Source organism: Grampus griseus (assembly GCF_964374135.1).
Source record: "Grampus griseus genome assembly, chromosome: 1".
NCBI lineage: Eukaryota > Metazoa > Chordata > Mammalia > Artiodactyla > Delphinidae > Grampus > Grampus griseus.
In genome coordinates, this window is record NC_139017.1 from 181615434 (window position 1) to 181638968 (window position 23535).

A 23535-nucleotide genomic window follows, 5' to 3' on the forward strand; every position below is an offset into this window, starting at 1 on the left:
CCACAGTGACAAATGCATGAATAAAAGGCAGAGACAGTATTTTAGCAACGTGCTGTAAATCTCCTTCTACGCATTATTGATTTAAGGAAGTCCATTACACCCACGGCTCTGAGGAGGAAGCAAAGGATAAGGCAGGAACGGCCCCGGCACGGAGGGTCGGTGAGAGGAAAGGAGAAACCCAGCCCTGTCCGCGAGCCGAGGTCGGGCTGGTCTCTCACCAAATCCCCGAAGCCTTCAACCACCGAGGTTTTATTTAATTGAAAGACGAAACATTTGCTTCCCACAAACGCAAAAGCACATTTTGCAAAGTGGGAAATGGCACAGCTTGCAATGCTCTTTCTTGAGGAGCTGGGACGGCGAGGCCCACGGGCTGCAGACGGCCGGGTGGGTCAGGAACTGCTGGCCCTTCCTGAAGGGAGGAAGCAGGAGAGCAGATGGGGGAGCTCAGGGAGGGAACAGTGCACTGGCAACAAGGCAGCACCACCATGAAATCTGGGCACAAGCCGAGAGCCGGGCAGGGATGCCGAGAGCCCAAAGCCAGAGTCCCTCCAGAGGATGCTAATCGGGGCGGCAGGCACAGAGGTCACATCCCCGCCCGGCAGCCTGGGTTTTCTTCCCCCATTTTACTTTCTTTTAAAACCCTCCAAGAAAGGAGCCGCGGGCCCCGGCCCATAACCAAACTGTTGCCCAGAGACCCGGGAGCAGCCTCTCCCAGGGACCTTCCTGGGCAATTTGCAGGGAGACCACCAGCCCTGCAACCTGGGGGTCCCTGAAGAAAAGCCAGGACATCCTCGAGGTCAGGGAGGCCACTGCCCGGCTCAGGCCAGGATTCCCATCCCAGGGCTCTGGACCCCGCGTCACAGACCTGCGTGCGGCCGACCGGAGCTCTGGGGTCGGGGAGGAAGCAGCGTTTATTTCTAGAAGGGATGAAGGAGGTGGCTCACGAAGACCCTTCATCCAGCCACACAAACAATTAGTTTTGGTGTTTGCGGGATTTTGTAACGACAGAATTTGGGTTTCTTTTTCTTTTGCTAAGACTGATTTTCCAGCAGTTTTCCTAAGTGTTCCTCCCCGGCCCTGCCCGACTGCCTTCACCCACACTCGTCCCCCGGGGTTCCTGATGTAAGGGAGTGAGGGTGCCTGCCGCGATGGCTGGGGTGCGGGTCTGCGCTTGCTCTGCGTGCCCTCCTCGGCCAAGACTGGCACCCAGGTCCCCCCACGGAGGCGTGAACCGGGATGCTCCGGCAATGAACACGTGCTGAAGGACCTGAGAACAGCGGGGGCCCAGCTGGGACCTTGGGGGACACGGAAGTGGGAAGTGGGGAGAAGGCCCTGGAAACCCTCTCTACCTGGAGCCCAGGGTCACAGGACGGCCGGGTCCTGGAGCTGGACGGGCCACGCCGCTGACGGCTGTCCTTCAGCCCCTTCTGACAGCGCCCCACGTGGCATCTGTCTCCCTGAAGTGTCAAGCCACTTCTGGAGAACGCACAGATGACTCTGTCCCCTCCTGTAAATGCCTGCCCAGTTGGGACAAGAGGACCCACCAGAAAATGTCCACCCTGCTCCCGAGGGAGAGTGCGCCAGCCTGCGGCGACAGCCCCCATCAGCCCATTTGGGACACGGTGGTGGATGCCATGCAGGTCCTAATGACTCATCCCAGGCAAAGCCCCGGTGGGTCTGCGTGACGGCACAGCTGCTCACGGGAAAGCAGTGGCTCTAACATTAGAAACATACAGACAAAAGGGTTCACGGATCGGGAGAGACAGGATTGGAAGGGGGGCAAGAGATCCCAGGTGGATTTGACTTTATTTTTTGTTCATCAGCTTAATTGCGTCGGAAGCTGTGACTTTCTTTAAAGTGGAGCTCGGGGAAGGAAGACTCCCCGGCAACACGTTAAGTCAAAGTGCCCGAGTGTGGATCTCCGCGCAGATATGCATGTATTAATTTGAATTTTGCAAGACAAGTGTTGCATGTTATTAATATAATTGCCAGTTACAGAAACGGCATATTTACGGAGTTTTCTCTATAACCGCGCGCGACGCACCGCCCAACAGTGACAGTTTAATATTCAGCTGGTGTTTACTTAGCATATGACTGTTAATCAGCGTAAATTAAATGTGTACTTGAAACCTCCACTTAAAGCTCTGCTAATTATTTTTTGATCCAAACAGGACGGCCTCTTCCGGAGGGGGATTGGGCTCTCCAGGACCAAACATCAGTGAGAGAAGCTGTTGCCAGCGCTGAGGATCGGCCTCCAAAAGACCCAAGGCAGGTTCTTGTGGGCGTTTTCCCCGCAGCGAAGGATGGGGGTTTCCCCGTGAACCCCGCTCTGGTTCAGCCCCGTGGCCAGCCCCATGCCAGGGACCCCAGCCTTCCACCCAGGAGAGCTAACTGCGCGTTGGTTGGGCGAAGGCTGTGCGTTCCATCCCGCTGAACTGCTGAACTGGGACCACGTTCCGGGCACAGGCAGTGTAGCCTGGACACACGCACGGGCACACGTGGATACACGCGTGCACACGCGCACTCACATCCCAGGGCCCCATGCTGTTTCTGGCTCCACTCCCAGCCCCCCGCAGCCTCCACCCCGCTCAGCACTCCCGTCTCCTGTGAACACGAGCATGCGCGGGCCAGGAGGAGGACAGGGAGGAAAGAGCGGGCAGGCCCGGCAGGGAAGGCCGGGGATGGGGTCACTCCCTTCTCCCACTCAGAAGAGAAGAGGCAGACACGAGCACCGCCTGGGAGCAGCTCTGGCCTGCCGTCGGCCTCAGGCTATCTGGTCAGCCGCTCTGGGCTGGTACTTCCTGGACATCTCCTGCCTAAAGGCCCTTTAGAACAGCCTCTGTTGGGGCGCTCCTGGGGCTCAGGAGTCCTCCGGCCCTGGGCTCGGTGGGGAGAGAGGGGCCCCAGTAGGAAAGGTGGCATAGATAGCGGAGGACCAGCCTGAGCCTCTGGGCGAAGCTCATCCTGCCTGAGGACGAGAGCCTCCTGGGACACTGTCCTTCCTCAGGAGTCCTGGCCACCTGGGTGGTGTCTTCGCAACCCTCTGCAGGGGGCCTGGCCTGGGGGTTAGGACGCACGTGGACAGCAAGCAACACAATCCTGGAGACCACTGGCCCTTGCTCTCAGAGACCCCAGGGGGAGACATGACTCATACATAAGTGCATTCAGTGCCGTAGAAGGCGCCACAGTGGACAAGGGCCCACTGTAGAAAGAGGGGTCACGGCAGGACCCCCACACGCTCCATACCCCCCCGAGCCTGCTTCTCTGTCAGAGACGGGGATCGAGTAGTGCCTGTTTAGAGGCCCAACAGGCCGGAGCAGAGACGGTGCCTGGCAGGTGAAGGAAGGCACTCAGTACATCTCAGTGGATGGTGGATGGAGAGAGAAATGGGTGGACACGTGGGTGGATGGATGGATGGTGGATGGATGGATGGATGGAGAGAAGGAGGGACGGATGGATGGATGGATGGTGGATGGATGGATGGACGGATGGAATGAGAGAAAGATGGATGGATGATGGATGGTGGATGGATGGATGGATGGACGAGTGAATGGCTGGATGAGTGAGACAGAGTCACCCTGAGAGCCTCCTCCTCTGGTCCCTTCTTCCCGGGCTCAGGGGAGCTTTAGACCATGGTCACCTCTTCTCCAGACCAGACAGGGGCACAAGGGTGCCCCAGGGCCCTGAGCCCACCTCCTGGTGAGGGGACACACACTGTGGCCCCATCTGCTGTGTCCAGAGACAAAGGCAGTGGGACCGCTGGATGACAACACACGGGCCTGAGGTTCTGGTGACGATGCCATGACCAGGGGTCAAGGGTGACTCCCACAGAGTCCCAGCGCCTCACCTGAGGGCTGCCTCTCCCACCTCCCCACACGCCCCGGGGGATACAGAGCAGGGTTCTGCTGAGGCTGCAACGTTGTGATTGTGAACCGGCTTCCCCCGACGTCTTTTTGTTCTCCCACTTGTTTGGAGTTCAAGTCCAGAGGGGACCCCCAGATTCCCTGGGGGCGGAGGGCAAGCGTGCATGCATGCGCTCGCAGTGGGCGTCTGCAGGGGCCGGAGAGGAAACGCCTCCTTCTCAGACAGCTGGGGGCCGCGTGTCCACATCAGACAAGGAAACGAGTTCTGGGAGGTGGCCCGGCTCCCCCAAAGCCCCTCCACTAACCAATGGAAGCCGGGGGTGCAGATTATGCCAGTGTGGTTGGGTGCTGGACGCTGCAGATGTGGGGAGGGATGTCTGTACCCGTCCTGGCCATCCGGGGTGTGTTGCCTCCTTTTAGGAGCTGCCCATCCCCTGGGGACACCACGCCAGCGGGTCCCCAGCACTCAGTGTCTAGCATGGACACACCCGGCCACACAGGCCCCTTGCCAGCATCTCTTGTCCACCAGCGGCAGAGTCTTAGGAAACATGTGGGCTCCTGGCCCCACAGAGCACTGAGTGTTAACCCCAAGGACCAACGTCGGCCAGACCCCAGCAGGAGTCTGTCCCAGGCCCAGCGGGAACTGCGGCCTGAGGGTGTCTCAGACACTGTGTCTCCCCACACTGGAGTTGGACGGTCAGCCTCACTGCCCCAAGCTGGACTCTCTGTCCTGAGCAACTTAGTTGCCCGAGAAGTTAATTAATATGAACTGTCGGTTTCTCTCCTCCTGGTGAAATAAAATCCGGCAAAGTCTTGGCATAAAAATGGTGCTCCATGCCTGTGGGCCGGTGGCCACTTGAGGCCCCGCAGAGGCCAGCCTGGCCTTCGAGGCCATTGGCACGGGACCCTGCCGGCTGGGAGCGTCCGCCCTCCCTGCAGAGGGGCTGCGACGTTGTCTCGGGGCAATTCCTGTGTTCCTGACTCCCCAAGGATCCCTCACCGTGGGATCCACGACACAGACCACCTGCCATGAGTGACACCACAGCCACAGAACCGTGGGCCAGAGCACAGAACCTCCAGATGGACGGGACCCTGGAGGTCGCTGTGGCCGGCGCCCCAGCAGCCTGAAGGGGACGCGGGCATAGAGGGCTTCAGGGACCTCCCCAACTGCTACCGGCCCCCAAGCCGACATTTCTTGCAGGAGGGAGAGCCAGTGTGTGGGGGGATGTGGTGACTCCCCGCTGATTAAAACACAGCCGCGGATGCCCTGGCTTTCTAGAGGACTTTGGACACGTGCTACATAGAGAGGACGGACTTGGAGATGCTGTGGGCACTGGTGTCTCAGGGGAGCAGGGCAGAGAGTGAGGGGCCACGGTTCCCGTGAGCCGGTGGTACTCAAGTCAAGACCCCTCTGGGTACCAGGGCGGGATGAGTCCGGCGGGGCGGCCGTGTCGAATACCAGGGAGGGAGGAGCTGGGGCTGAGCGGGGCTGGAGGTCGGTCCTAGCGCTGCCTTGGGGCAACGCCCAGACCCCCTGCCTTGCCCACTTGGTGTCCAGGGACACCCTGCTCTCAGGTGACTCCCATCTGGATAGGCTGATACATAGGGCAGGTCAAGGGGTACAGACTATGGGACTGGGGGGAACTGGGACCGCCTAGATCCCAGGCCCAGCCCCAGAGAACACCCACACCCCGCGGGCTGCTCGGTTCACAGGGCTCAGGACGCGCCGGCCTCGCCCAGGTGATCAGGCTCGGCGTGGACCCACTTCTCTCAGGGGTCCAGCCCCAGCGGTGTCGGCTTCTTCTCTTGGTGGCTGTAAACCCAGAGGAGTGCAGTGGAGCCCCTTCCACGGCGGGGGGGGGGGGGGGGTCACTTCTTCTGCTACAAAACCCAGAATCACTCACAGATTCGCTCCCCCACGCCACCCCCCCGCTCGGCCACAGAAGGGACAGAAAGTTGCGGTGGGCAGGCTCTGTTTTCCCTTTTACAGACCAAAGTGGAACCGAGGAGTCCTAAAAACCACTCATTGCTCCAGTTCCACTGGGAACAGGACCCGGGGAAGCCGCTACTTGGTGCTTCCAGAGGAAGGGCCCCAGAGAAGCAGGCAGCCGAGGTCAGGAGGCCGTGTGGAGCGGCCGCTCAGCCCTGCCCAGCAGGGAGCCCCCTAGACACTCGTGGCCCCTTTTCAGCAGCCCCTCTGCTGCCCGGGGAAGACGCCCTCAGGATTCTCCTGGAAAATTCCATCTCACAAGAGAGGTCATTGACTCAGACGGTGTGACCTTCCCACTGAAGCCTGGCCCTCTCAAGGTCATTCAAAGTCACCGCACTCAACAGCCCTGAGCACAAACAAACCTTCCTGCTCCAGTCGGAAGGAGGGTTTCTCTCCTCAAAGCTGCTTCTGGGAGCCTGAAGGGCTGCTCTGGACGCTCACAGGTGAACTGAATGTTCCGGCTCATCCGGGGTCATCACAGTGACCGCCCCCCCCGCCGTGGGTCCTGACTGTGCCACCGCCTATCGCACACTGAACTCACAAGAACGATTTGTCAGAAGAGGAAGCAGACAGAGAATATTCCACGAATTCAAATCAGTAGAACGCACCTCCTCAAACTGTCCTGAAAGACCTGGCACTTATGATGACCCCAGAGACACCTCTTAAGCTTTCAGAGAATGTTAAGCCTACAAGGTTCTTTCGTCAAATGGCTTAACTCCGAGCAAACTGAGGCTCAAAGGAGCGGGGAGGGACTGCCCGGTGTGGGCCGCGGGTGGTAGAGCCAGGGCTGGTCAGGGCATCCCCCATCAGGTGTGCAAGCGTGGGGCACACCTGTGCCGCGGTCCCGATGCTGGGGGAGGCCCCCTGGATCTGGCCCGGCCACACCTGGAGGAAGAACAAAAGGGTAGACGGTGGTGCACCGGGTCCAGGGAGCGCAGCACAGACGGCAAACCCGCCCCAGGCCTCCTCCCCGAGCGCTGGGGTCCCAGAGACACGGTTGCCTTCCCGTCTGCCTCCTGGATGGGGACGACTCAGGATAAGGGGGTGTCGAGGAAGCTGCAGGCTCCTTGGCGTCGCTGGCAAGGGCAGGGTGGGGGACCCAGCAAACACTGAGCCCTTTGCAGAGGACGCTCTGGCCAGAAAGAGACTTCTAGAACTCCGGGGACAGCTCAGCCAGGACACTGCACAGCTCACCTGAGGCTTGAAGACCTGGCATCCATGGGGGCCTCAGAGGCCCCGGGAAGGAGCCGACACACAGGAGGGCAAGCGGGCGTCTCCTGAATTCCAAAATCCAGAGCCCTAGTCCCAGGGCAAGGGCTGCCTGCAGAGGGGAAGCCCTGCCCCTCGGAAGTGGTAGGGAAGTTCAAGGAGGGGGTGCCAGCTGCTCTGGGGGAGGGGTGACTGACAGCTCCCAGCGCGTCAGCCCAACGGTGCACGTCTGGAGGGCCGGCTCCCCTGAAGCCCCGGGCCCCTGGCGTTGCAGGGCTGCCTGGTGATGGTCAACCCTAGAGTGAAAGACCCCGAGGGGCCTCCGCCTGGGATGCCGCTCTGTCCTGGCACCTGGCCTGCTCCCAGTGGCGTGACGTCACCCCCAGGACCCCTTCATTTCCCTGGGACTCCTGCTTCTCCCTCAGCCTGGGGCCCCCAGCGTGAAGCCATGCTGATGTGCAACCAGCCCCAGCCGCCCACAAGTGCGCGAGCTGCAGGCGCTATGCCAGGGCCTGCATGAGGGCATTCAGAGCAGGGAGGGGCGGGTGTGAGGGCCTGGAGAGGAGACTGCACCCCCGGAGGCCGGAAGCAAATGCTGCCCATCTGGGTCTCTCCAACGGCGGCTCAGAAGGTGAGCGGAAGAAGAAACTCACAGAGCAGAGCCCACTAGCAGGTGGCAGCAGGTGGCCCAGGAAGTCAACATCTGAATGGAGGAATCCTATGAAATGAAACAGGAAGCAGACCCTGATGTATACACGGTGAGCACGGCGCTGGGTCCGGCTGGAGCAAGTCGGCCCCCCTCCACCGGGGGAAACTGGAACCTCAGGCTTCTGCTCCTGACCTGAGGCCCAGGCTCCCGGATGGAAGCCAAGGACCTGCCAGTGACCTGGGACCCAGCCCCCATGCCCGGCACCTCACTGGCGAGCAATGCTGTCATGTGGACCAGATGCACCTGGGCCTCCCCAAGGAGCCCAAGATCAGACTGGGGTCCCATCCTTCACTAGGACACTGCAGGGCCATGGTGGTGGATGCCAGCACCTGGAGCCCACTGCTCAAGGAGGAGAAGACAGGAAAGGAGCGATAACCAGAGAGGGAGGGACACACAGGCAGCCCCGGCCTGTATGGCCTCAGCTCACCCACAGCCTCACGTGGGCCGGCACCGCGGTGCAAAGCGGGGTCACAAAGGCATCGGCATTTCCGAGTCCGCCTGAGTCCAATTGCTGGACAGCAGTCGGGGGGACAGCAGAGACATGAGTGGGACCGGGGGGACCACCTCGCACACCAAGGCACACGGGTTTCCCCTCCTTCTCCGTGTCCAAGATTATCCAGCACGAGGAAGCATCCTCACATCACTGCTTAGAAGTGAGCACACCACACACACGCACGCACGTGTGCTCACACACACACACAAGTGCACAGGCACATGTATGCACCTACACACACGTGCCCTCCTTGACGGCAGACTTCACGCTAGTTTTAAAGCACATCGTCTTTATCAACCGTTTCCAGTAGGATTCATGAATGCTTTACATCGTCCCTCAGAAACTGCAGGGGGTTGGTTCCAGGACCCCCGCAGACACCAAAACCCCTGGACGCTCACGTTCCTTATCTGAAATGGCACAGTATTTACACGTAACCTATGCACATCCTCCCATACACTTTAAGTCACTGCTAGGTTACTTCTAATACTTAAGAGCAAATACGATGTAAATGCTATGGGAACAGTTGCCAGAGCCACACAGAGTCAAGTTCTGCCCTTTGGAACTTTCTAGGATCTTGTTTTCGAGGCTTTTCAGCCCTTGGTTGGCGGAATCGGCGGATGTAGAAGCTGAGTGGATGGCGGGCTGACCGTCTGTGCCCCCGACGGCTCGCCTTTCTCAGGGATCGGGGGGCACCAGCCGAGAGGCCCTCTCGGTACAAAGTCGATGCTCACTCCCTGGTTAGTGGAGCCCCATCTCTGCCAGAGCAGGTGAGGGGGTGTGGTTGCCCCCAGGAGTGCAGGAACCGAGACTTTGCTGTGACACAGAATCCTGACGCCCCAGTGCATATGTCGGGTGGGGGGCGGGGTCTGAATGTTTTCCCCACCAGCAAACCCTGGCCTGCAGAAGCCTGCATCCCATGGACCTAGAGACCTAGAGATTATCATACTGAGTGAAGTAAGTCGGACAGAGAAAGAGAAGTATCGTATGCTATTGCTTATATGCGGAATCTTAAAAAAAAAATGTTACAAAGGAACTTATTTACAAAACAGAAACAGACTCACAGGCTTAGAGAACGAACTTACGGCTACCAGGGAGGATTGGGGGGGGGGGGCGGGACAGCTAGGGAGTTTGGGATTGACATGTACACACTGCTATATTTAAAATAGATAACCGGGCTTCCCTGGTGGCGCAGTGGTTGAGAGCCCGCCTGCCGATGCAGGGGACCCGGGTTCGTGCCCCAATCCGGGAAGATCCCACATGCCGCGGAGCAGCTGGGCCCGTGAGCCATGGCCGCTGAGCCTGCACGTCCGGAGCCTGTGCTCCGCAACGGGAGAGGCCACAACAGTGAGAGGCCCGCGTACCGCAAAATAAATAAATAAAATAAAATAGATAACCAACAAGGACCTACTATATAGCACACGGAACTCTGCTCAATATTCTGTAATAATCTAATTGGGAGAAGAATTTGAACAAGAAAAAAAAAAGAAGCCTGCAACCCCTTATCCCGTCCCGCCCCTCAGAGGCCTCGGGAGGTCCAGACCCAGCCGGGAGGCCATGGGATTCCCCGAGGTGGTGGTCACATCCTTCCTGACGCAGGGGGCTGCCTGACCTCCGGGCGACAGGGCTGCCCGCGTGCTGGGCGACAGGGGGCCAGGGCTTGCTCGGACACAGTAGACCGTTCACTGGACCCTGGCTAGACCCGTCGCACTTTCTTAACACAGTGATCGGAAGCCCTGGTGGGTTGGAAGGACCTCGCCACGTGGCCGAGACCTGGTCTGGTGAGCTGGAGGCCCCTGCCCCCTGCCTGCAGGTAAGATCTCTTCCCTGGAGGGTGGGGGTGGGAGATTAGGAGAGGCAGGATGTGCCGGGGCGCAGGGGTGCAGCCCCCCCAGCCTCGGCCCTGACCACGCAGACACGACCAGTGACGCCTGGGGAGGGGTTGGCGAGTGTTGCGCTTTGCACAGGAATTTTGATTACTTGACTCTGCTGCCCAGAGGAAGGGAGCCCTGGACGTGGCTGGATTAGGGTGACCTCAGGGAGGGGGGCGGGGAGACCTGGGGAGAAGCTCCCTGGACGGTGGGCCAGGTGGCATGGGGGTCCCAGGGGTCAGCTCCACAGATGTCTCTGAGGCAGAGGCCTCTGGGTCCCCCCAGGACAAGGGGAAGAGCTTCTCCTTTCTCGAGGTGGCAGCCAGGTGAGAGGACTCTCGGGGTCACCTGCCGGCCGTCCCTGCCCTGGTGGATGGAGAGAACAGACACCTGGCCCAGTTGACTCAGACGCATCCAGCGCTGACCTTCTGGCCCCGGGGCATCCTGGAACTCACTGAATTTTGGGGAAAGGGAGCGCCCTTTGCTGGGAGCTGCCCCCGGCAGATCCCTGGGTCTTGGCCTCAGGCAGGTTGCCAAGCCCCGCTGGGGAAGGGGGCTCGGCTTCCCCGTTTTGTCAGCGGGGAGGTCACTGCAGCCGCCCGGGTGGGGTCGGACACCGATGGAATATTATTCAACTATAAACACTAAGGCCTTAATCCTCACAAGCAAAGTCAGCTCTCAGGAAAGAGTCTGCAACTCATATTAAGAGTAGCTTCATCCTTTCATTCATTTGCTTATTCACTCATTCTCATCCCTCTATAATACATCTGTATTTTACTAAGATTCAAGCTATAGGGCAGGACCTCAGGCCTCCTCTAACCATCCTGCTTGGGGCCTCCGTCCCCCGGGCCTTCTGCCCGGCTTCCCCGCAGGCCTCCCCTGGAGGCCTCGGTCTGGCCCGGCCGCCGCTCTGTCCGGCCTGACGGGATGGAAGTGGATGAGCATCGAGAATCATGGGGCAGGGCTGCTGCCCCTTCTCGGCAACGACGACACCGAGACAGGAGAAGCTGGTCCCAGGGCTGCATCCACCAGTGAGGACTCAGCAGCCCAGGCTGACCCCACAGATGGCCAGTGCCCGTCGGAAGGCCGGGCCTCACACTCCCTCTCACGGACTCAGCTGCCCACATCCTGGGGCCCCAGCACCTTCTTCTGTGGGCAGTGGCGGCTGGGCCTCGCCCACTGGTCCCATGGAGGTAGAACCAGCCTCCAGGGCTCAGGGGCATCCCTCCCACAGCGACGGGGCACAGGCGGTAGGAAGGGCCCGTCACCCAGGACTGTGGTGGGCAGAGGCCTGCAGCGCCAGGAGGGGAAGTGGTTGCCTTCAACACTAGCAGGGACGACCCCTCCCCTAAAACAGCCTGCCTGAGCGTCTGCTGTGAGGACCCTGGGCTGACACCTCAGGGACACAGACCAGTCAGTCGGTCCCCTCCCCGCTCCGAGCTGCAGACACCGCCCCTCACGCTGGTTTCAGATTCAGGAGGCTCAGCCCTTGCCCTGAACCTCGCTGCTCGTAAAAGAGAATCCCAGATGGTTTCAAACACTGTCGTCCTTTTCTTCTATGAGGAAGAGAGACAGGTGGAGAGCCGGGCTCCCATGGGCAGCGGGGAAGCCGGCGCTGCTGCCCATCCCGACGCCCCGACGGTGGGCAGATCCACGTCCCCTCTGCCCCGCAGACCGGGGCTCCCTGTGCCCCTTACCTGAACAGCCGGTGAGACTGGGGCACTCGGGCCGAGGGATCCCCCTCTGCCCCGTCCCGGAAGGGCCTCGAACCAGCCACGTGGCCTGGCAAGGCCCCGATACAGCGACACACGCTCTCTTTTTGCTTTTATTTAAAAAGACAGGCGGCCGAAAAGACAGAGTGCAGGCTTCTGCGTGTGGGCGTGTGTGCCCGTGTTCACCAGCCCCCGTGTGATCTAATGAGAAACATAGCCGGAGCCTGCGTCTGAGCAAATGTTTAGGATTCCCTAACGGAGAAGCTGCTACCGACGGATCGGGGCGCTGCCGAGGAAGCCCGGGAGCTGGCCGGGGGCGCGTGACGCCAGGTTACCCCTTGCCCGCGGAGACTACCTGGGACCCGGCCGACGAAGCACTTTGCCCGCAACACGTTGCCGCGGCTCTGCTGGCCGATAATTATGTGAACGTCCCGGTGCCCCGTGCTGATGCCGCGTACGTTAAGGTAAATGCCCGCTCTCGGGGGCACCAGCTCAAGGAACCCCCCCACCCCCCGACGCACAGGCTGTCTGTCCTGATGCCCAGGCCACCTGAGGACCACACAAGTTCTAGCTACGGCCTTCGAACGTCTGCTGCTGCTGCTGAGAACGCGCCCTCCTCCTGTGCATCCCCGAGACCCAGATGCAATTTTGAAAGTGAGATGAAGGACGTGGGCAGAACTGTGGCCGGAGCTGACCTGGCCAGCCCTCACCCCAGCGCCCGGGGCAGGGCTCCCACGCTCAGCCGGGCAGCAAGTCCCGAGCTTGTTCACAGATGTTTTCACTCGATTTGGTAAATGTGCTCCAGGTCTAAGACATCTCTGTTTGTTCTAGAAATCAAAAGGTCTTGCCTGGCTGTGAAAGACGCCTGGCCACCACCCGCCCGAGCCCCTCCCCACCCCTTCCTGGAGGACCAGACCCGTGAATGCACCGGGGCAGGGGGACGCAGGGGGACGCAGGGGGACGCAGGGGGCGGGGGATGCCAAGACTTTCGGTTTCTCCCAAGCTTCGTCTTACAACGTGCTCCCCACTCCTGCAGGCTGAAGGTCTGCGTTTGGCTCAAGCCATGGTGTCCGTCCCCACAGCGGCCCATGAAGAGTGTGACCCCGAATTTAAGGAAGCACTTGCCCCAGTTGGGCCCGAGGGCCACCAGCTCCTGGGGGCCAGGAAAAAGGTCCCCTTCCGTAGCGACACAAGCCTCCGCCACAGGACGCCTGGGCCAGGCCAGGTCTTTGCTCGGCCACAAGGCGACCAATTTCAAGCGCTGTCACCACCACGAAGTAAGAGGGTGGGAATGGGTCCGAGGCTCAGCAAGTGCTGATGCGTCCCACCGTCTCTGTCTTTCTCCTTCTCTATTTCTCTGTTTCCCTCCGGCTCTCAAAAAATCAGGACTGGCAAAGCACAACAGAATAAGGCTACTTATTTCCACAAAATCTATCATCCCCTGAAAGGGCCGCAGCGGCCAGTGTATTATTTACGCCTTGTCGGGATCCACCCTCCACTCCCTCACTCACATCCTCCGCAGCCGGGGGTGGGGGCAGGAGGGTGGGCAGGAGGGTCCGGGGAGAGGCCAGGCCCGGCTTTGATATCTCACTGATAACGTATTGTACAATTAGATCAATTTGACAATTTCCATTATGGCTGATAAAATATTTATTGAGCCTTGGAGATGATGTCTGGTCTCTGCACCATTTGTTCTGCTAATGGGGGGGCAGCGACGAGGCTGCAGACAGAGCTGGGAGCTGGGTCCTCACCCCCTCCTCCCCATTAGGTTTGCAAATTACCAGCACCAGTCGTAAATTACCACCCAGCCCAGCGAGATTGATGCCAGGCTGACAGGGTAGGTAGGTGACTTGTGATGACATTGTTTCGTGGAGGCATTAATCACGGCAGAAAGAGGAAATACCCTCAAATTGGCCCATACGTCTAAATATTAAGGAATGAGAAGCAGGCAGCTGGAGGATGGTTTTAGCAAGAGCTGGAAATTGGGAAATGAAAAACATTTTCTATTATTTAACAAATCATCTTAATAATTCCCAGTGTTTTTGCTCGGAGATCCGGGGAGCCCAGCCTGCAGGAACCAATCGCGCCGTGCTCTCTCGCCATCCCCGATGGTTAATAAAACGTGTCGGCCTCCAAGGCCGCCTTTGTCGCCGGATTTCCATGTTGGGGGAAAGGGGTGAACATCGGGAGTAAAAGCAAGTGTGGTGTCGCAGGCTGGGGCCGCCTGCCTGGCCGGTGCCTCTGCGGCAGCAAGGCTTTCTCTGAGGTGACGGATGCCGGACGCAGCCTCACTCGGGCCAAGCCCATCAGAGAGCCGCCCGCGTGCTCCGAAAACTGAGGCGGGGGGACCGGATGGGCTGCGGGGCTCGGGACGCAGGGAGGGGGTGCTCGGCCGTGGTCCCTACCTACAACCCACCATGCGGGGCGGCAAGCGTGCCCCACGTGCTGCTTCGAGGCCACGAGTGTCCACACTGGCCCGTCTTTACAGCGCTGAGCTGGGCTGTGCTGGTGAAATATCGCTGCAAAAGATAAATGGCCCTTAATGAATTGCCCCTAAGTTAGAGAGCCGACGTGGTTTTAATGGCAAATGAAAAATAAACACACCAATAAGTGAGTGAAAACGGTGGTCCGGGGCCGGTCCTCAGCAGAGACGGGTGGGGGTCGGAGAGGTTGGGGTCCGAGCCCAGACCCTTGGCCTGTGCCCTCCCGAGGCTGCCGGGCTCATCCTGAACTGGGGGCCCACTGGGAGCCCCCGGTAGCCACGTTTCTACTCGGAAGGCCACAGTGCAGAGTAATTAAATTAAATTGACGCTGTCCCTGCTTTGAGGCCACCCTTGATTTAAGGCCAGAAAAGGAAGCAATTAAATTTAATAAAAACCAGGTTCCTAAACAAAGATACAAGGCCGGAGCGCCATCCGGAGACTGGTCCGCCCGAGGGGGACACTTTGGGTGCTGCCGCTGTCGGCTTTAAAATAAAAGACACAGTCGCCTCCGAGCCTCTTGCTAACGCGCTGCTCTGAACGCCGGTCCCGCTAATGACTGTGTCAAACACCAGAGCCCACAGTCCTTCCCGGGGGGAGACGCATCAGCAGGCCGACTGCAGGGACCTGAAGGCCGCATGCGTCTGGCAGGCGTCACTGAAGGTGGACCGTGGGGGCTCAAGGTCAGGGCGCATGGTCCCCCGGGGGACGTGTGAGGGGACGGCCGAGACGGGGGATGTGAGGGGTGGGAGGTGCAGGCGCCCCGGCAGGCTTCCTGCTGAGCCCCCGGCGGTGTCCGCGCTCCCAGGCCCCCCACCTCGACCACACGCAGCCCAGGAGCCCTCCCTGTGATGGAGCGGCTCCCGCTCCTGCAGTAGCACCAGAGGTGGGGTGGGGGGACCGGAGTGGCAGTCTCTACAGAAGTTCTCCACTCGTGAGAAGGCGAGAAATCACAGCCCAGCAGGGAGAGGGCGAACCACAGCAGGACAGCTGACCACGCCGGCCACTGTCCATGGTGGATTAACGGTGGCTGTGAGCTGGCCCTTCCCTGTGCGCCCCCCAGCACGTGGCACTGCGGGACTGCGCCCCGGAGGGGTTCAGTTCAGGCGGGTCTGGGCCCCAGCTGGAGCCCTCCCCCCACAACCGGCTAACTGCTCTGTCGCCTCGCTCTCCTGGCTGGGTGACCGGCGTCTGCAGAGTGAGTCGTCTGCTATCAATCTGCTGCCTGCTTTGAGCAAAGGGGCAGGTGATTCATTATTTAAACATCAGTCCCCGCACCCCAGGGTCACCAAGGGCGGCGCAGCCCTGTGCTTCCAGGGTCCTCACGGAAATGGATGGGCTCTGGGGGGGTGGGGCGTGGCGAGGAAGGAGGCCGGCGGGGCTCCAGCCAGAGGGCGGGGGAGTGTCTTGTGCTGAGTTTCCCTGGGGAGGTCAGGACCCAGGACGGGCAGCAACGGTGCCAGGCAGGGCGAGAGTACAGGACATCCCTCTCCCCCGGCCAGCCCCTCCGAAACGAGGAACGCAGAGAAGTGCAAACGCGCTGTGTTTAGCTTTACCAGCCAGGATAAGTCACGGGAGACACTGCATCTCTGGGCAGCAGCTCCGAAGCCGCCCCAAGAACAGAAGCTCCATTATCTCATCCTAAAGGTCAAAGTTGAACGCCCACAGCACCGGGAAAACTAGTCGAGGGGGAGGTAGGAGGGCAGCGCAGGGGATGGCCCTCGTCCCTCCTCCCTACAAAAGGACGACGAAACAGCAGCAAAAGGAGAAAAATCCCAAATCCACCAGCCAGCCCCAATCCAGGGCGCCAGCTCATCCCCCAAGGTTTTCCAACTGAGTAACCAGATGGCCATGTGCCCCACCCCAGCCCATGTGTAGCTGGAAGGCCTGTGCCCTGGCACCTGCTGGGCCAGAGCAGAAAAGCCTTCTGGAACTTTCCAGAACTTTCCAGAGCTTTCTGTGCCGAGTTCTCCCACCTCCCAGGGGCTGATGCTGTTTTCTGAAAGGAAGGGTCTGTGACGAGAGGTCAGGCCCTCTTGGTTGCCCCCAACTCCCACGCAGGTCTAAGTGCTAGGGTGACGCACTGCCAGGGGAGCTCAGCTGGCTGAGTAACGGCTCGTTGGCTGGATGGGCCCAGGCACCCTAAGGAGACGCTGAAGATGCCGCCTGCACCTTGAAGAGGACACAGGACAGAGGCTCCAGAACACGCGTGGCTCTGAGGGTGCGGCCATGACTCGGGGCAGACGCGGGGTCCGAGCCGGCCTTCCTGGGGGACAGGACAAGCACAGACCCAGACACGACCTCAACCGGGCGGCCCGACTGTCGCCCCAGCACCTAGCGTCTCAAGGCTGGCTCAGCGAATCATTCTTGTAGCTCACGGGTGGGTTTGGCTTTCAATTCTCTAAGAGGTGGACGCAAAAAGGCTAAACATCAGATGATGTCGAACTTGCGGCAGGTCCTTTGGATTTCACACGAAGCTCAGGGTGGATGCGGCCTCACCCTTTTCCTCCCCGAACTCCCAGATTACAGTTCTCTGACGGGGAAGATGGAGTAGGGGTTGGGGGGGACACACAAAATTACTTGAAAAGAGGTTTAGGGTTTCCCCCCTTTTCCCATCAGGCTCCACCCTCCCTGCTGCCCACCTGGCCAGTGGCCCTCGCCCCCCAAGCGGTCCTGAGACATCTCAGCCCAGAAACCACCAGACCTTCCCACACTGGACACGCAGGGGGTGCTGCTGGTGGCTCTGCTCCCAGTGGGAAAATTTCAGGGGCTTCTGTGAAGCAGCGTTTTCTTCTGCATCAGGGATATTTCCATGAACCCACTTTGTAGGAAACCTGATTCCCAGCTGCTGTGTGGAGGTGAGAGGGGAACTCAGGGTTCATGTATTCGAGAAGGAAGCCTTCTCGAGTCTTTCTTTATTCATCACAGGAAGTCTCCACCCTCCTCCACCCACACGAAGCCACCTCCTCCAGGGAGCCCTCCAGGGCTCCACATCCACCCCGACTCGTAGCACCTCCCTGGCTAGCAGGCCAGGCACCCCGGGAGGGGGCTTCACTGCCAGAACATTCTGGGACCTTTGAGAGAAACATCCTAAGGCCTCAGCCTGGGTGGCTGGGGACAGCACCGGTAGCGTCCTCCAGGCAGCCACCACTGTCCCCAGAACTTATCTCACACATGATGAGGCTTTGCAGGAGGGAGGGGTCAGCTTTGCATTCCTCGCTCCTTTCACGACAGGCTCATGTCTAAATCTGCACCGTGTGACCCATCTCACATGCTGGCTCTCGGGCCAGGTGGCTGCGAGGTCAGAGAGAGGGGAGAGGGGCCCGGGGGCCGCCCGAGGGTGCTGCTGCAGATACGGGCCTGCCCTCGGCCCCTGGATGCCTGGCCTGGGAGCAACCGGCAGCAGGGGCCGCCCCAGGTCTGATCTGCACATCCCAGGCTGGGGCTGGACTCCACCTGCCTGCACGGCCTGGTGGCCTCTCTCTGACTCAGTTTCCTCATCTGTAAAGTGGGATAAGACTCCTGCCGCTGGCCCTCCCATCCACCCCATTTGCCTGATGACCTAACCCTGCGAAGAACCCCCCTAGGGCTCAGACCTCCCTCTGCACCAACCCCAATCCAGAGCTCCCCTCAGTGACTTGGGCCAACGTGAAGGCTGCAAACGAGTCTCCGGCATCCCAAGCACTGGGGCTGCCCCATCACCCGTCACAGGACAGGAGGGGGCACGGACTGCAGTCTGCCCAAAGGAGGGGGCTCTCGTGTTGGGCGGCAAGGAGCCTGCAAGCGTCTACACAGCAGTGCGTTTGCCGGGAGGAGGAGGTGGGGACGAGGGGGGCAGGCAATGACTGACAGCCCTGTTTTTCTCGCCACGCCCAGTACCGGGAGCCGCTGCTCCAAGAAACAAGCATCTACGGCCTGGGACAGCTCGGGAGCCCTCAGAGCTGGCCCATCAGAGCTTGTGGACACAGGGACACGGCAATCATTGTGCCCAAAACTAGGAACCGGCTTCTGCCCACTCTGCAACCCAGAGAAACAGTGACAATAAGGCACTAGGGGGCAGGGGCCCCGGACACAGCCAGGCCTCGGTTCAAATCCCAGCAGCGAGCACTTTGGAGACTGTGGTCCTTGGAGAAACGCCCCCTGTCTCCCCAGGCCTCCGCCTCCTGTCTGTAAGATGGGCGACACCAGGGCTGAGCTCCTCGCACGCTGTGAGGATACCGGATGGTGTGTGATCCCCGGGGGGTGTCGCTCAGTGCCTCCACCTTCCCTGCCGTCAGCCAGCCTGGGTGGGGGGCGGCCCCTCTGTGCCCAGCCCCACCCCAGCCGGTGTCCTGTGGCTCTGGGGACAATACCAGCAAAACAAGCTCGTTGCACCTGGACGTTTGATTTCAACTGCTGTTAAATGAGAGGAGACGCCCTCGTGCTCACCCTCCAGGCTCACCACCCAGCACCCCAGGAAGGCCCCTGCCCCCTCCCCAGACCCCACCTTCCCTGGGCCGCTGGAGCACACTGAAGAGAGTCCCGGGGGACGGCACACGGGGTCCCGGCCGGAGAGCCAGGGGAAGGGAAGGGAAGGGGCAGCGGGGGTCTGTCTCAGGGCTGAACAATGCCAATACCTGTTTCTCGGGGTAACCCAACCCTATAATTACGCTGAGCCCCGGGGGTGTGCTGGGGCCACGGTGCCGATGCTCGGAAGGAGGCCGGGGAAGAGACCCCTCAGTTGTCACTGCCACGCCGGCACGCTGCGGCAGGTGTGCTCCGGTTACCGGGCTCACAGCCGGCGTGCTACCTGCCCGCGTGGAGCGGGGGCGCGGCTGGAGCCCGGAGCCCGCCAGGCTGGGCCCGCTGGCCTTGGCCACGGCTGCTCGGGCTCCTGGCACTGGACGTGCCGTGACGGCCCCTTCCCGGCGGCGCGGTCCCATTGTTTGCCCTCAGATAAGAGATGGGGGCTCGTGTTTTCTTTGCTTGAGAAAATGTCGGGCCCAAGGATGGTGTCTGCAAGACAGGAAGAGCTGGGCGCAAGGGAAGGGCTGCACTGGCCCACGCTTCCCCCCAGGTGCCCCTCCCCAGGGTCCCCACCTGCCCTCCGCCCAGCCTGGGGGGATGCAGGCTGGGGGCCCTCACGTTTCGCGCCCGACCCCCAGGGTCCTCCAGGTCAACATGGGGACCACGGGTTCACCCTCCTTCCCGGGCAGAGCGGGGCCCGAGCCCTGGGGGCTCTTCCTTGGTTTCTGGGGTGCTCCGAAGCCCCCCCAAACAGATGGGCAGCCCAACTCTGCCAGGAAGATGCCCATCCTCCCTTCCACCCTGACCTGGCAGGAGGCCGGTGTGAGGACGTGGGGCCCCAGGCCCCAGCCTGTGGGTGGCCGGCAGCTTGGCCGTCTAATCCCCCGCTAATGCGACCCGATTCCCTCCACCAGGGAAGGTGGGTCCCGGGTGCCCCGTGCGGGCTGCGCCGTCGGGCCCCTCCACCGAACAAAAGGCCGCCTGTTCGCTGCCTCTGCCCCATCGCGGCTTAAGGACATTTTTGTCATTTTTGACCAGCTAATGTCTTGAAAAAGAAAATAAGTTCTAATCGCTTTAAGTTTAATCTTCACTGTTTTGAACACTCTAGGTGCCGATGCTGACTTTCCTGGACCAATTAGGTCCAGGCGCTGCTGCTCACAGCTCTCTTCCTGCCCCCCACCCCCCGACGCCCGCGGTGCGGGCAGAGGTGCCCTGGGAGTTGGCGTCAGCCGTGGATGAGACCCCCGCCCCCACGTCCTGTCCAGGGGACCCGCGAAGCGCTGCCCTCTCAGGCCCAACTGTCGGTGCGTGGTCCCCGCCTCCCGGCCGCTGCTTGGGCTGTGCCCTCTGCCTGGCGTTCCTTCCCTCTGCCAACAGCTCCTCTGCCAGCCAAGTCCTCGTCTTTAAGAATCAAGCTGCGTGCCATGTTCCAGGGAACCTTCTGGGCTGCCAGTCTCCTCCCCCGCTGCTGGCCTCCTGGCCCTTCCCACACAATTCCCATTATTCGGGCAGAGGCTGTGTACGGGTCTCCCTTCCCATCGGCCGTCAGCTCCAAGGGGCCAGGCCTGGGACGCACGCGTCTCCCGCCCCTGCACCGACCCGGGGCCCATCGTGAGCCTGGGTTCTGGGTGTCAGATCACTGGCTGAACGATTTCATGGGAGCCGTTACCCTTTCTGCAAAGTGGAGCCGACGACTCCGTGTGCTGTGGGTTCTGTAGAATTCCCATGAGATCAGACACAATGGTCGGGTGTCTCTCGGGGGCACTTGGTAAGGCGAGGGGAGGGCCCGGAGTGGCGGGTACTGGGGTTAGCAGCTCGGGACCACAGGCTCTCAGTGGAAGGACCCCCACCCCCCAGGTCAGCTCCAGCCAAGCCTTCCTCTGGGGAGGCCCTGGCTGCTCCCACCCGAGGGCCCTGTACCAGGGGCCACGGAAAGCCAGCCCCGCGAAGCGTTCCAGTGTGTTTCATCTCCTCCAACACCCAGTCAGGTCGTCCCTCTGCTCCGTGTGGGGAGGGGACAAGCGTGGCCACCACGCCAGAGCCTCATACCCACCCGTCCACCCACCAGTCAGATGCACAAGGGCCTCGGATCGCCGATGCGGCCACACCTGCCTCAGGTCTGAGGGCCCAGCCTCTCTGAAGCGCGCTGCTACGGTGTCTTCTGTAAACATTCACCTTCCCGGGGCAGTTAAACACTGCTCGGTGCTAATTACAGGCCTGTTTCTCCATAAACTGGGGGCAGGAGCACAGTATTTGTGTTTGCAAGACGCAGGGGCCCCAGGCTGCCTTGCCAAAGCCACCCCGTGTCCCTTCAGGAAGCAAGGAATTCCTAAGCGGAGGCCCCCGTCTGTCCCACCAGGCTCTCCTCAGAGAATGCGGGACCAAAGGGTCACTTTGCTTCAAAGATAAGTCCTGTTTCAAATGAATCATCCTCTCTCTCTTAGGAAGCGGCAAGAGTACGGACAGCGTGGCTCAGAACGTTCTGGCCTCCTGTTGGCTCCAGGGAAGCCAGATCTGTCGGAAACACAGGGGCTCGTGATGGGAGTAGGTGGAGAAGCCCCCTCCCACCCTTTCCCAGCATCTGGGGTCCGAGGCGGTGACCTATGCAGGATGCAGCCTATCTGCTTCTCGGAGCATGTGTTCTCCTCCTCTGGAAGGTTTCGGAAAGTTCCAGAAAGGCCTATGTGGGCTGGACCCTTAGGGCCCAAGGCACTGCTCTGACCAGGCCCAGGCTTCCTGTCCAGCCCCCAGCCAGCAGCCTCCTCTCCTTTGTCTGCTGGCCAGAGGAATCTGGGCAGGGACCAGGGCCTGTGTCCAGGCTCTGACGTTTCGTAAGCATCGTCGAAATAATAAGGCGGTATAACGACCGCACACTTCTCCCCGCTGTGTGGCCACATCGCCCTTCGCCCCAGTTCCGAAATTTGCCCTCGCCCTCCTCGGCGCCCCGCCTTCCAAGCCGCTCAGGCTACAGAGACCCAGCCCCAAACTCTGATAAATAAGTTTAAACCTTTAAACAGTGCCCTTAATGCCCCATTGTGCCCCTGATTGCTCATTCCCCAGCTATATAATTAGCACATAAAGAACTCTCTCCTCCAAATGAAATGGCAGTAATTGGGTTTTTTAAAAAAACTAATTTAAACCCTAAACGCTTTGAAAAAAAATTGTCATTGTTTACATATTAAACGGACTAGCATTTTAAGTATTATGGGGCTAATTTAACAGGCTTGTCTAGGACGTGGGCCACAGGGCGAGGCCCGGAGGAGGACCAGCGGCAGGAAAAGGGCCTCCCCTCTCACGACGAAGGGGGGGTGCCGGAACCCCAGGGCAGCCCTGTCACCGGGACAGAGCTCAGGGTCAAGGTCATCTTTCGGCCCTTGCTGAGCTGGGAGCTGCCCCAGCCTACAGCCACCTCAGGGCGCTCAGACGGGGCGCGGGCACCGCGGAGCCGGCACAGACCAAGGGGCAGGGGGCCAGCACTTTCCCAATGGCACAGAAACATTTGCTTATTGTTTCTAGAATTGCCTCATTACGTTTACTTTCTGCATTGGAGTCAGTGGAGGGGGTGTAAGAATTTGAATTAATTTCACTTCGAAATATTTTATTTTCATGCTAAAAAATCCTTTGAAGTAAACTGAATGAGAAATGGGCTGGGACGGCTATGAGCGAAAAGACAAAATCTTTGTGAAAACCTTTTTTTGAAAAAAAAAGAAAAAACTTGACTAAATGGAGACACAGATCATGTTCTTAAACGGGAAGGATTAAAAATCATAAAGTTTTCTATCCCCTGAATGTTCACCTAAACATGGAATAGACGCCAAAATTAATCTCTGTTGTTTAACTTGAAAAAAATGACTCCAAAATTTATCTCGTGGTTGGGGGTTGGGAATATAAACCTGGACGATGATGATAGATGTTTAAAAGAGAAGGGGAACCTTGCTCTTTCACGGATTTGAATATTCAATTTATGGTGCCAAGAGAATACAAATAAAAATAAGATAGTTGAGAATTTCGAGGAGGGGTGTAGACAGGAGGAAACGCAGAGCGGGGTCAACCACACACTGAACAGGGCAGGCTGAGGGTCACAGCATCTTCGCTGCCTCCCCGCAGGACCAGCCCACTCCCTCCCTCCGTCCCTCTGTCCCTCGAGCCACGCATCAGAACAGTGACCCACAGGTGCAAGTTCCCAACACACCCTTGGAACCCACGAAACGGCCGGAAAGAAGCAAACAAGAAGATCTGCACCATCTCACGCGAGGTAGACGGTGTGAAGGGGACCGAGGGGTCCAACCGCACGAGAGTCACAAGTTGACATAAAATACAAAAATTCTGCACCACAAGGGAAGAGGTACCCAGCTCCCGCCGGAAGGAAGGTGAAATCTGTCTGTCACGAGCTCTTGAAAATTCAGAAGCTGAAGCTGAGTGTCTCCAAGGGAAAGGCTGGCAGGGGGGTGGGCAGAGGAGGGGACGTTGAGTGTCAAGTCCCAGACATGCCCACTAAATCGGTGGGGGCGTCGGGGTACCGTCCACAGCTGGGGTGGCTGTGAGGAACGAGGCGCCTCGGTTTCCAAGCCCGAGGAAGTACCCAGGCTCTGACCACGCGAGGACTCAGCCCCGCTCCTCCTGGAGCCCGGACACTTGCTGCTGCCTTGGGGTTTGCTCGTGGTTTGCCAAGGACATATGGGGTTGGAGGCACAGGTGGGTGTGG

At 59.9% G+C, this 23535-nt stretch overlaps 1 protein-coding gene across 3 annotated transcripts in view; it reads right to left on the reverse strand.

Annotated features, from left to right (window-relative positions):
• The window catches only part of PRDM16 (PR/SET domain 16), a gene marked incomplete at its 3' end in the record, with an annotated part of 319136 nt that overhangs the window by 238968 nt on the left and 56633 nt on the right, over positions 1 to 23535 (reverse strand). The window lies entirely within an intron of this gene.